This window comes from Schistocerca americana, chromosome 4 (genome assembly GCF_021461395.2).
Source record: "Schistocerca americana isolate TAMUIC-IGC-003095 chromosome 4, iqSchAmer2.1, whole genome shotgun sequence".
NCBI classification, from domain to species: domain Eukaryota; kingdom Metazoa; phylum Arthropoda; class Insecta; order Orthoptera; family Acrididae; genus Schistocerca; species Schistocerca americana.
This window is the reverse complement of record NC_060122.1, coordinates 149,285,712-149,298,377: the sequence shown is the minus strand read 5'-3', so window position 1 is coordinate 149,298,377 and position 12,666 is coordinate 149,285,712.

The window sequence follows — 12,666 nt, the reverse complement described above, 5'->3', positions numbered from 1 at the left end:
TGGTTGGGAGGCCCTGCTCGTAATGCTCCAAACGTACTCAATTGGGGAGAGCTCCGGCGAGCTTGTTGACCAAGGTAGGGTCTGCTGGTTATCATGGCTCAACTAGAAGCAGGACTCATCACTGAATTTATCTACCCAGGTCAATGAGATTCCAAGACGACGACGTGTCTGGAGACGCCCGAATTTGTTGCCCGCTATACGACCCAACAGTCAAGAGTGATGGTCTGGGGTGCCCTTTCTTTTCATAGTAGGGTCCCTCTGGTTGTCATTCGTGGCATCTTACAGCACAGCTGTTCATTGACGTTGTTCTACGCCCCGTTTAATTTACCCTTCAGGGAAAACCCTGCTGGGCTTACATTCAGTAACATAATGCTCCTCCGCACATGGCAAGAGTTTCTACTGCTCGTCCTAGTGCTTGCTAAGCCCTACCTTGACCATCGAGGTCGCCGGATCTCTCCCCAGTTGAACACGTTTGGAGCATTATCGGCAGGGCCCTCCAACTAGCTCGGGATTTTGAAGATCCAACGCGCTAATTGGACAGAATTTAGCACAATATCCCTCAGGAGGACATACAACAACCCCATCAATCAATACCAAGCCGAATAACTGCTAGCATTAGGGTCCGATGTCGACCAACGTGTTATTCAGTTGCTCAGTTTGTGAAGCTCTTGCCGACCGGGGTGGCCGAGCGGTTCTAGGCGCTACAGTCTGGAACCGCACGACCGCTACGGTCGCAGGTTCGAATCCTGCCTTGGGCATGGATGTGTGTGTCGTCCTTAGGTTAGTTAGGTTTAAGTAGTTCTAAGTTCTAGGGGACTGATGACCTCAGCAGTTAAGTCCCATACTGCTCAGAGGCATTTTTTGTGAAGCTCTTGCTCTTGAATAAAACATTCAGTCTGTCTGAAACTGTTATCATATACTTGTTTGTGTATATATAGGGTGGTTCAGTTAAAAGTAACCTGCCTCCCCTTTCAATGCGAATGTAATTATTCGACTTATCAAATACAGTAACAACAATGGGCAGCGTTATGCAGTAATCAGGTGTTGAGATTCTTCTATCAGCATTTCCGTTTATTTTATCTTGAAGTTAGGTGCTTCTCTATGCGGTCTACGAAGTAACTTTCTCGATAGGAGAAGGATCTGAAATTGAGGAAGAATATGTGAAAATAGGTTCGATTAAGGAAACTCGTGAAATTTTCGGGGTCAAGTATTCGAATAGACGACTACCAGCAAAGGGAGCAATACTGAGTCTATGTAAAAATTGATGCATCTACGGATCTTTGCGAAACGTATAATGACAAAGAATTCCTTCAGGTCGCACATCAGAAGTTATTGCAGACATTCGCCGCAGAATTATTCAGAGCCCAAAAAGTCTACACGTAAACTGGCCCAACAGGCGCATGCAAGTAGAAGGAGGAGTTACCAACAGTTACTGAAAAAGTTTTAATTTGAAGCCATATCATGTGACGGTTGTGGAGCAATTACGGGAAGAGGACAGTCAGAAACATGTAAATTACTGATAATTACTTCTGGATAATATCAACGAAGGTTTGTTAGACCGTTTCTATTACATCATGAGTGATGAAGCATGGTTTCATCTTTCCGGTCATGTGATTTCACAGAGCACGATGTACAGGGCGACGGAGAACTCAAACACTGTGTGTCAGCAACCACTCCATGATGAAAAAATCGGCGTTTGGTGCGGTGTAACAGGAACGCGCATCATTCGACCGATATTTTTTGACGCTCCCCTCAACATCGTTGCATATTTGGATATTTTTGATAAATTGTGTGCCCAACACACTGAATATGAAAGACAACACTGCTTCTTCCAGCAAAAGCTAAGGTATTCCTGGAGTGAGTCCAATATGTCTTCACTGAGACACGAACCGCCAGCTAACATTTATAGCCACCTCGTTCGCCGGATGTAACAGAATGTGATTTTGTTTTGCTCTGGGGACATTTTAAGAGCAAAGCCTATGAAACAGATCCACACACTTTACCAATCCACGCACAAGACAGGAACTGAAAGACAGTAACAGCCGTGAAGTTGCCGCCATCTTTATCTGAACTTTACGCCGGTATATCTGAATATGCTTAGACGTGCACAGCTGTGTATTGACATTGATATTGTGGGGGGATTACTTTCAACATTTTCTATAAATGTATTTTTCATTATATTTTTCGTTTTAAGTAAACGGTAAGTCCATTTAAGCACATCGTTTCTGTAATTTCACTACATTTCCTTTAACTTACATAAACTACTTTTGTCTGTGCCACCCTGTATATCATATCTACCGATTTCCATCCCATTCAGATAACTCCTCCGTAATGGGCCTTTTTTTGTCTTAGGCTGAAACAGCGACCTAGGTATTTAATGTTTAATATTGAAAGGGACATTTAAAAATACGAATGTACGATCGAATAAAAGAAATTTAGAACGTTAAAACGAAAAAAAAAACTTTGAAATAAATGACGAACGTCCGAAGGAACCATTAAGCGTTCTAACGGTCATAGGAAAGCTAGAACCTGAAATTAGCAAATATTTAAATATCAAACCAAGACAACATTCAGATGTTAATTCCATTGAATTTTGGGAAAAACGAAGGAATTTTGGAATGGTAGAAAGTTCAAATTTTTGAACGAACGAAGACTATTCCAATTTTCGAACGAGCGAGCACTCGAAGATTGGAACAAACGATGATTCAGATGTTCAAAGAAACAAAAGTTCGAACGTCGATATAGCGAATAAACAATGGAACATTAGGAATAGTTGACAGAATGTTCAAAATAACGAACTATAATTCTAATGTTTGAACGAAGGGACATGTGAATGTCGATCTAATGACGGAAAATTTGAATGGGCAATCATTAGAATATACGAGTGAAGGAACGTTGTCACGGTTGAAACTCGAATGTTCGAATGGATAAACGCCTGAAAGCTCGAACAACTGGAGATTTGATTGACAATTAAATGAGTAAGTGTTCAAACAAGTAAACGTTAAAAAATGTTTAAGCTAACGAAGGAACGTTAGAACAAATGAATGTTCGAAAACACGAACGTATTTTAGATTGTTCGAAAGAACGAACGCTCTAATGTTTGAATTACAAAATTTTAGAATTATATTTTAATTGGTTTATTTATTTGCTTGTTCTGCGTTTCATACACAAGTGCCCAAAAGTAAATCGCTTTTTCCACATACTGCATCTAATTGACGATATAATCATACAAACTGTCAACCAGATGTCCGTATGATTGTGTTCTGCGCGGAAGATGGCATTCAGGTCAACGGACAGCCAAGCCAACGATGACGTCAGGGCACCTATGAAGCGAGGGAGTGTTCGCTGGGTAGTCCCACATCCACAATCGCAGTGTACACAGTCACAGACGGTGCAGTATGGCACAGAGAATACGCCTACCAGACTCTCTGCCGTGGCGGGCCATAGAAAGAAAGCAAGCAGGACAGCACCAAACTGATTTGGCCCGATGGCTTAATGTGAATTGTTCTGCTGTTTCACGGACGTGGCGACAGTTTATGGAGACCGAAACTGTATCCCGAAGACCAGGGCGGGACCGATCACGTGTGGGTCCAGAAGAGAGGACCGTTATTTGCCTGTAAGGGCACGGCAGTACCACTTTAGTACTGCACGGCAACTGGCGTGTGAGTTCGGTGCAGAGGGCGTCGGCAGAGTGGCCTTTATTGTCAGAGGCATGCTGTATGTCTACCTCTGACGCGTCTTCACAGAAGGGAACGTCTAGATTGGAGTCGTCAACATGCCAAGAGGACGGTCGAACAGTGGGCCAGTTTTGTTCTTACAGATGCGTCCCGATTTAATCTGGAAAGTGATTCTCGATGGATTTGCATCTGGAGGGCACTTGGAACACAATTTTGGGGAGGAAAGAAGAGACGGAGATAGAGGAGGATCCGTAATGGTGTGGGCGCGGATTATGTTTACCACTCGAAACGCTCTTCATGAAATTGTACAGGCAAATCGGCAACGTTTAACTGCTGTCAGCTATCGTGGCGAGATCTTGGGACCTCATTTGCGGTTGTTGCGAGGTGCTGCGGGCACAGGCGTCGTATTGATGGACGATAATGCTCGAACTCATACAGAAAGGGTGATGACGTTTTCTTGGAAACGGAAGATACTGCGCACATGGAGTGGCCTGGTCGCTCTCCCGATTTGAGTCCCATAGAACATGTCACGGATGCTATAAGGGGGCGGCATGCATCACGTCAGCATCCACAAACCACTCTCCAAGACTGCGAGCAGTTCTGCAGAAAGAATGGGCGTTACTGCTGAACATGTGACTGATTACATCATTCGCAGCGTGCCCCGTTATTGTCAGGCCTGTGTTGCTGCCAGAGGTGGTCATCCCCCATACTGACCACATTAAACAGTTGTCGGAATGTGTGTGCAAATCCGTTACGTTGGAAATAAACGAAGAACATTTTTGTCCACCGTTGTGCATGTTGCTGTTGTTTACGTTCTGTATTTTTTTATATTGTTTCTTCTTTATCATCATCTGTTGATACTGTTTTGTGGCAAAATAAACGGAACCTTTCAAAATTTCCTTTTGTTGCTTTAATTATGGACACCGGTGTATTTGCAACAAGTCACTGTGATATGGAGCATATCAGTGAGTTTACGAATAATATACTGTCTTGCAGTGGCAACTTAGCTGGTATTTGGATATTTACCTATAATTTTAATCTATAATCACATAAAATATGATTTATACAAAAGTTCATAGACGGAGCAGCAGCACAACTGGTTTCAATGTATTTTTTTAAGACTTTCATTTTCGCCAGGGTATTCAATTCACAAAGGACGTGGTAAAATAAAATCTGTGTAAAAGTAGTGTTACGATGTGTACAGGAGGTTCATTTTTATAACTAGGGTTACCTTATGAATATTACAATTATTTTCAAATTGTGACTGGTACTTCACAATAAAATTCAGGAGAGAGTAAGTGTATTGTCAGGTTGTTGACAGTGTGCCTATTTTTTACCATAGTTACTCACGTGGCGATCGATTATGGTCACCAGATAATCTATCGCCACCACGTAAGCAACTATTTTAAAAAATGGGCACACTATCAAAAGCTCCACAATACACTTACTCTCTCCTGAAGTTTATTGTGAAGTACCAGTCACAGTTTGAAAATAGTATCCTTATAGCATTTTTCTGTGCAATGAATTCTCCGTGTCTATGTGTAGAAGTGTACCACTTACAATTATTACAAATGGCATTAATGAAGGGATGTATACAAAGTAAGCCATCACTCTGATACTTTCAATATTAAAATCAGCAATTAAACGAAGAGAAAATGTTGGACCCAGTTGTTTGAAAATAATAAATCTGTAATACGTTATTTTTTATTTCAACTTCTGACCAGTATGCCTATCTAAAATTTTCAACGAACTGTTTTACTAATTTCCTTTCCCTTACGTTCTGTTGTTACTGACAGTGCTATTTCCTGCCTTGTATAGCAATGAATGAATTGTGCGTTTTTAAAGTTAGCTGATAGGCCTTTTATTGAGAAACGATCGTTGATTTTTCTGGAAATTTCATTTGTTGGTCCCCCGACTGTTACACCTATATTGAGCTTTATTATGTTCACTGCATCATCATTATCACAGAGCAGTCATTCTATTTTTCCCGTGTGAGATGAAATGTCATTTATGCGCAGCAAGAATAGGAGCAATTCCGTTGTTGAGCCCTGTGGAATATCAGTTATAATTTGTTTCATCTCGGATGATGACATTTTAAGCTACGATCACTATAATTTTTGATGCTGATCCCCATTACAAGCTAGTTTATATGCATCAAGATTAGGTAAAGTCCCGTCGTTGACCCCTGTGGAATGTCAGTTATAATTTGTTCCCTCTCAGATGAAGATATTGTAACGTACTCTCACGACAACAATGTGACACGTTGAACCCCATTACAAGTTAATTTAATAATTAAAATATAAGTTTGAGTGTAACAGCAGCAATCGAATATACAGTAAAATGTAATCAGTCGTGGCAGTAGCAAGGAATTCGAATACACTATACATCACAACCAGTTTTTACTATTACCTTGATTGTGCGTATTTGGGACTGCCAAATAAACAAATGTTCACATTTTTGTTACAATTACCAGGTTTGCTAGTATCTAATATTTCAAGGTACACGTAATTTAGTAGCATTCTAAGGAAATTATTTTTTTTAAACGAATTAACATTTAATTAAATTTTCTATGTTACTTGAAATTCTCAGTATAGCATGGGGGAGTACCATCAGTTATCTGCGGCATCGAGACATTCAGTGAGAACATGGAAGGTGAACTCGTTCACTTCCTCTGACGCTGTTTCCATGAGGCAGCGGTAATTATCTTCAGCGAGCGTGTAGGCTCAGTATAGTAGCAACTTTTGTTATTCAAGAGAGACTAGACAGTCTTGGTTGCAAAACGGTTTTTATTTTATTTAATTTGCAACGCTTTGCACTCTCACAGAAGCATCATCAGACTTCTGGGAGAAAAAATAGTTTCCTCAGTACAAATTGATGAGCCAGGGATCGGCTATAAGGCAACATTGTCAGTTACGTAAAGCAACTGGAAACCACGATCCGAGTTGTGAAAAGAGACAAACTCACTGGGTAAAAGCTTATCATAACTCAGGTCGCGGTTTCCCAGTTGCTTTACTTAACTAACAATGTAGCTTTATAGCTGATTCCTGGTTTATAAATTTGGACTGAGGAAACTTGTTTTTCTCTCAGATGTCAGTTGGTGCTCCTGTGAGAATGAAACACCTCACAAATTAAATAAATGAAAAACCATTTTGCAACCGAGACTGCACATTCTTTCTTGATCATCTCGTGAGGTTGCTGTACCATTAGCAGAAAGACGGAGTGGTGTGATTTTCAGTTGAGTTGTTCAGAGTATCTCCATCAATAGTGCCTAAGTAACGTCCATAACGGAAGTTTAAAAGTGGAGAGCTCTTCCCAAGTTTCTATCAATGTCTAGTTAACCTCGCCTTTGGACCTATCTTGTTCTGACCGTCAGTTTGGATGTTTAGTCCCATCAATCCAAGTGTCTGTTGCCACTGAGCGACTTGCTTGGATAATTACAAAAATGTGTTTATCACGCTCCCCTAGTTGTTTCTTCCAGCGTTATTCCGTTTTAGTTACCATATTTTGCTCATTAGTGTCATTTTTCTGTTACTATCCAGACTTGCAGATGCTCTGTCTCAGATTTCCGAAACGAGAGTGTTACAAAGACTTCTGCTTGACCCTGCTAACCAGTCTCTTGCTGGTTTATCACGAACAATCATCTCTTATTTCCTGAGTTTCACCCTGCCAGGCCTCGGCACTCACCTGGTGCAACATTTCTGGTCACACCGCGCGTGTCTTTTCTAGTTTTGCATAAAAAATAAACAGAAACGTGGGATGATTTTCGTCAAATGTTGGCGCGGAGCCAAAATAAGTCTCCCTAGAAATTACACAATATGTATTTTCATAGCCACACCAAGAGTAAGAACTGAACAAATGGGGGCAACAAATTGACCAACTTCAGTTCTAGTTTTGCAAAAAAAGATTTAATTGCTTGATAGAGATTGGGGCAAGTAAGAACAACTTAATTGTTGATATAGGTGAAATTAAAATACACTCTAAGACAAAAACAAAAAATTAGAAAAAGCCGACGCACCACGAAGGAATTATCCGAATGGGACGGAAATCGATAAGCATGATATGCATGTGCAGACAAAGAAATGATTAAAATTTCAGAAAAATTGAATGACTTATTCAAGATAAATAGCTTCACAAATTGAACAAGTCAGCAACGCATTGGTCCACCTCTGACCCTTTTAGAAGCAGTTATTCGGCTTTGAAATGATTGAGTTGTTGGATGTCCTCATGAGAGATATCGTGCCAAATTGTGTTCAACTGGCGCGTTAGATCGACAAAACCCCGAGCTTAATGGAGGGCTCTGTCCATCATGCTGCAAACATTCTCAGTTGGTGAGAGATCCGGCGATCATGCTGGCCGAGGTCGGATTTGGCAAGCACGAAGACAAGCAGTAGAAACTCTCATCGTATGTGGGCAGCCGTTATCTTGCTGAAATGTAACTCCAGGATGGCTTGCCACGAAGGGCAACAAAACAGGGCATAGAATAGCGCCAGCGTAACGTAACGTGCTGTAAGGGTGCTGCAGATTCCAACCCAAGAGGTCATCCTATGGAATGAAATGGCACCCCAGGTTATCACCCCTGGTTGTCGGACCGTATGGCCGACCACAGTCGGGTTGGTGTCCCACCGTTACCACGGTGTCTCGAGACACATCTTCGCTGGTCATATGGACTCAGTTCGATGCGGGGCTCATCACTGAAGGCTATTGTACTCCAGCCAATGTGATCCTGGGACGAATGTGCCAGACACCACTATAAACGCGTTTGTTGGGTTATAGGGGTCAATGGTTGTCGGCGCAAGGGGCGCCGTAAGCTCAGCCCCAACACTGTGAGCCGCCTATTAATGGTCCCTATGGTCAATGAAGCACAAGTTGCACTTCGTATCGATAATAATGATGAATCAGGGGCTCTGAGTGCCTCTCTGACGATTGCTCCACCCTCTCGTTCTGTCGTCTCTCTAGGTAGTTTGCTTCCTTCTTGAAGCTGTGTTCGGCCATGGTTCACCGATTCCTGCAACATTGTCGAGTACCATTGCTCCTATTCAAATGGCGAGCGATTCGCCGATTACTCCACAGGCTTCCTTGAGCCAAAGTACGCGTCCTGTCCCAAACGCTGACATCTGCGTATATTATTAACGCGCCTGTCTGCGAAGTGTACTTACTATCCAACTGAGTACGCGGAATGAAATTCATAAAGGTTCTACGCCCTGGTATCGACATGTCCCCTTTTCACTATCTTTGCCCTCAGCGTCGTGAAATTGCACTACAGCGTCACACTTTCATCCATTGGCCGCCAGAATTTACAGTTTTGCATTTTCCGTCGATACCTTTATGAATATCAATTTGTGACCTATTTGCGTAACTCCTTCGTGGTGTGTCCTTTTTTTGTCTTAGAGTTTACTTCACGAACAGATGCTGCTAGCTGTTGAAAGAAGTGTCAAAAAAGTTTATCTCTTCAAGTCCCAGCTATTTTGGGCATAAAAAGTGACATTGGGTGATATTTAAATGTCAATAAAAAAAGTCGAGATAAAAAATTTCTGAAAAAAGGAGGTCATATGTTTTGTGACATGAGTTGTCTAAAAGTAAGAAATAAAATAGATTGCAGAAACACTTGACGCGCTTTTGAATGATGCTTTAAATTATGTAGCACAAATAACGTGCAAATCGAGAATTTAAAGTTCAATGTTTATTTTAGAATTATAGAGTACCACAGGATATATGTCTGATGGACTACGTAGACCGTGAAGTCCCATTTGCTGTACATGATTTCGAGTATGTTCAAGAGCGTATCAAACGTTTCTGTAATCCGTTTTATTTCTTACTTTCAGACAAATCGTTTCAGAAAACGTTTGACCTTTTCATCATTTTTTTTAATATTGCTGTCAAGTAGGCATGGACACACTAGAGTTTCCACGTGTCTGCAGGACCCAGCTGGAACAGATCATTTGTCGCTCAAAAAGGGGTGGGCTACTCAGAAGCCCGAGAAAGGAAACTGGCATTCAAGGGGTAGGCCGATGTTTTACAGCCAACTCACAACCAGTCAGCTATTTTAGTAAACAATTATATTAAAACTATGTTGAAAAATGACAATTCCCGAGTGGACGATTGTTATAACACATTGAATGCAGTAGACTTGTCAGTTTGCATGTTAAATGACATTTGCATTGTTTTTCGGAGTCAGCCAGAAATGTCCGAAAATATACGAGGAGGCATTTGAATATTTCGTATGCATGGCCGCTCTGTATTTTCCATGTACTTGATAGGCATATTTAAGCTTTAAATTATTTGCACACAATTTCAAAAAAGGTTTTTTTATGTCGTGTATGATGGTCGTATTTGCATTGCTGCAGCTTGCCGGCACGTAATTCTTGCGAACTCTAAGCTCAGATCGAGTCATGTCGTATATTCATGCTACATTTTTAAAAACGAACCGAACCGCACGCAGCTGCGGCGTCCAATCGAGACACAATGTTGTAATTAATTGAACAAGACCTTCTGTGTATCAGCCATACAATTGAGCACTGATTCTTTGGAATACTTGCATCAAGGAAGGTATATTAACGTAATTGACAGTTTAGTTTGTCAATGTATGACGAGAAGGTATCCGCCTCGAAGCGCGCAACACCTCTTTCATAGACGTCAAGCGTGTAGCAGGTTCGGTCAGGGACCCGTAAACCTACTCGCATAGTCAGTTCGAACACAAAAATGTGCGTCGATAACGACAAAATGAGGCGGCTCTGGCTGCTACTTAGTTATGAGAACATTCGAGTGCTGTTCTACTGCCTTTTATGAAAGCGAGCGTGTCTCAACAGAAAGAGAAAGGACGAAACGAAAACGAAAATTACATGATTAGAGAGTGCATTACGAAATGATTACTCACCCTGTCTGCTAAAGGCATGTCTTTATCGAGCTGTATCAATACGTCACATACGTATTCAAGCTCTTTCGACGATGACTGGTTGTCTGCACGGAAGATTTCAAGAACCATTTATCTTGCAGAAACAATTTGGTAAGTGTGAAATGAAACAGAAAGTTAAATCGATTGTTGCATCAGAGGCATACTCTCGGTTTCGCCAACTTTTTCGATTTGTATCACAGCACAGTTTCTACACACAATATTAACTATAACGCATTTTACGAAATCACAGGTACTTCGAACTTTAAAACAGTAATATACGGGGATTGGACAAAAATATGGTAACACTAAAGACGCAACACGTTATCACGCCCAATATGGTGCACGAATCCCGTTGGCATTCCAGATAGCATCCAGTCGTGTCAGAATAGATAAATACAGGTCCTCTACGGTTTTCAAAGTAGTATTATAACAGTCTACTCGTAAAATAGTGCCGTGTTCTGGTAACGATGATGGAGGTGGATAGTGACTACGTATGTTTCTCTCTAACGCAGAGCGCAAAGGCTTAATAATATTGAGCTCTGGTGTTTATAGCGGCCAAGGGAGATTCGACAGTTGACCGTCTTAGTCACAAAACCAGTCCTGGACGATGTGAGCTATGTCCCTGCCGTCTTGGAACACAGCATCATAATAATTGGAGAACGAAAATTGTGCCGTGGGATGGACATGATCAGTCAAAATGAGCTTACAATCCTTGCCAACGATACGGTCTTGAAGACTAACTATGGGGTCCAAGTCATACCGTAATATGGATGCCCAAATCATCACCGAACATCCAACATGTTTCACTCTTGGGACGCAAACTCAGCCAGAAGATGGAACAGTGTGGAGAAGCCTTATCAAACCAAATGACTTTCTTCGATTACTCCACAGTCCAGGTTTTATGGCATCTGCACCACCTAATCCTGTTACGGGCATTTGCATCACTGATGAATGACCCTGTAATTCGCTGCATATCGAGCTCCCTTCGCAGTGTGTTGGTGCTGATATTCGCGAGTGTGACAGTCGGTTCCGTAGAGATTTTTGCAGCTGCCGTACGTACTCTTATTTTGCATCACAACCATCTTGAATCACCGCGTATCACGACCACTCAAATACACACTTCCGTCCGCGTTGTGACATAGTGGATGACTTTTTTCCCACTTATATGCGATATAAATATTCGATACTGTGCCTCTTGAAACACCAAACACATCGGCTCCCTTGGTTATGGAAGCCATATGAGAACCAAAAATTTGCCCACATTCGGATTCACTTAGCTCGGCTTAATGCACTCACAGCTCTGACAACGACTTAAACTTGTAACGTATTGAGGCCATCTCACATGTGCTGTTCGTGGCCAAATACTAAAGCTCAACGTGCAGGCTTGGCTAACATCTAAATTTATGTTCAAGCACGCATTTGTCGTGGAGTTTCAATGTTTTTGTCCAACCTCTGTGAATATACAGGGAAGTCCAGAATCCCGCACAAATCTGCTCCAGTACTCGGTATCCCGCTTTTGTTTCTGCATAAACGCCAGCGTGGAACTACACTACTGGCAATTAAAATTGCTGCACCAAGAAGAAATGCAGATGATAAACGGGTATTCATTGGACAAATATATTATACTAGACTGGTATGTGATTACATTTTCACGCAATTTGGGCGCATAGATCCTGAGAAATCAGTACCCAGAACAACCACCTCTGGCCGTAATAACAGCCTTGATACACCTGGGCATAGAGTCAAACAGAGCTTGGATGGCGCGTACAGGTGCAGCTGCCCATGCAACTTCAACACGATACTACAGTTCATCAAGAGTAGTGACTGGCGTATTGTGACGAGTCAGTTGCTCGGCCACCACTGACCAGACGTTTTCAATTGGTGAGAGATCTGGAGAATCTGCTGGCCAGGGCAAAAGTCGAACATTTTCTGTATCCAGAAAGGCCCGTACAGGACCTGCAACATGCGGTCGTGCATTATCCTGCTGAAATGTAGGGTTTCGCAGGGATCGAATGAAGGGTAGAGCCACGGGTCGTAACACATCTGAAATGTAACGTCCACTGTTCAAAGTGCCGTCAATGCGAACAAGAGGTGACA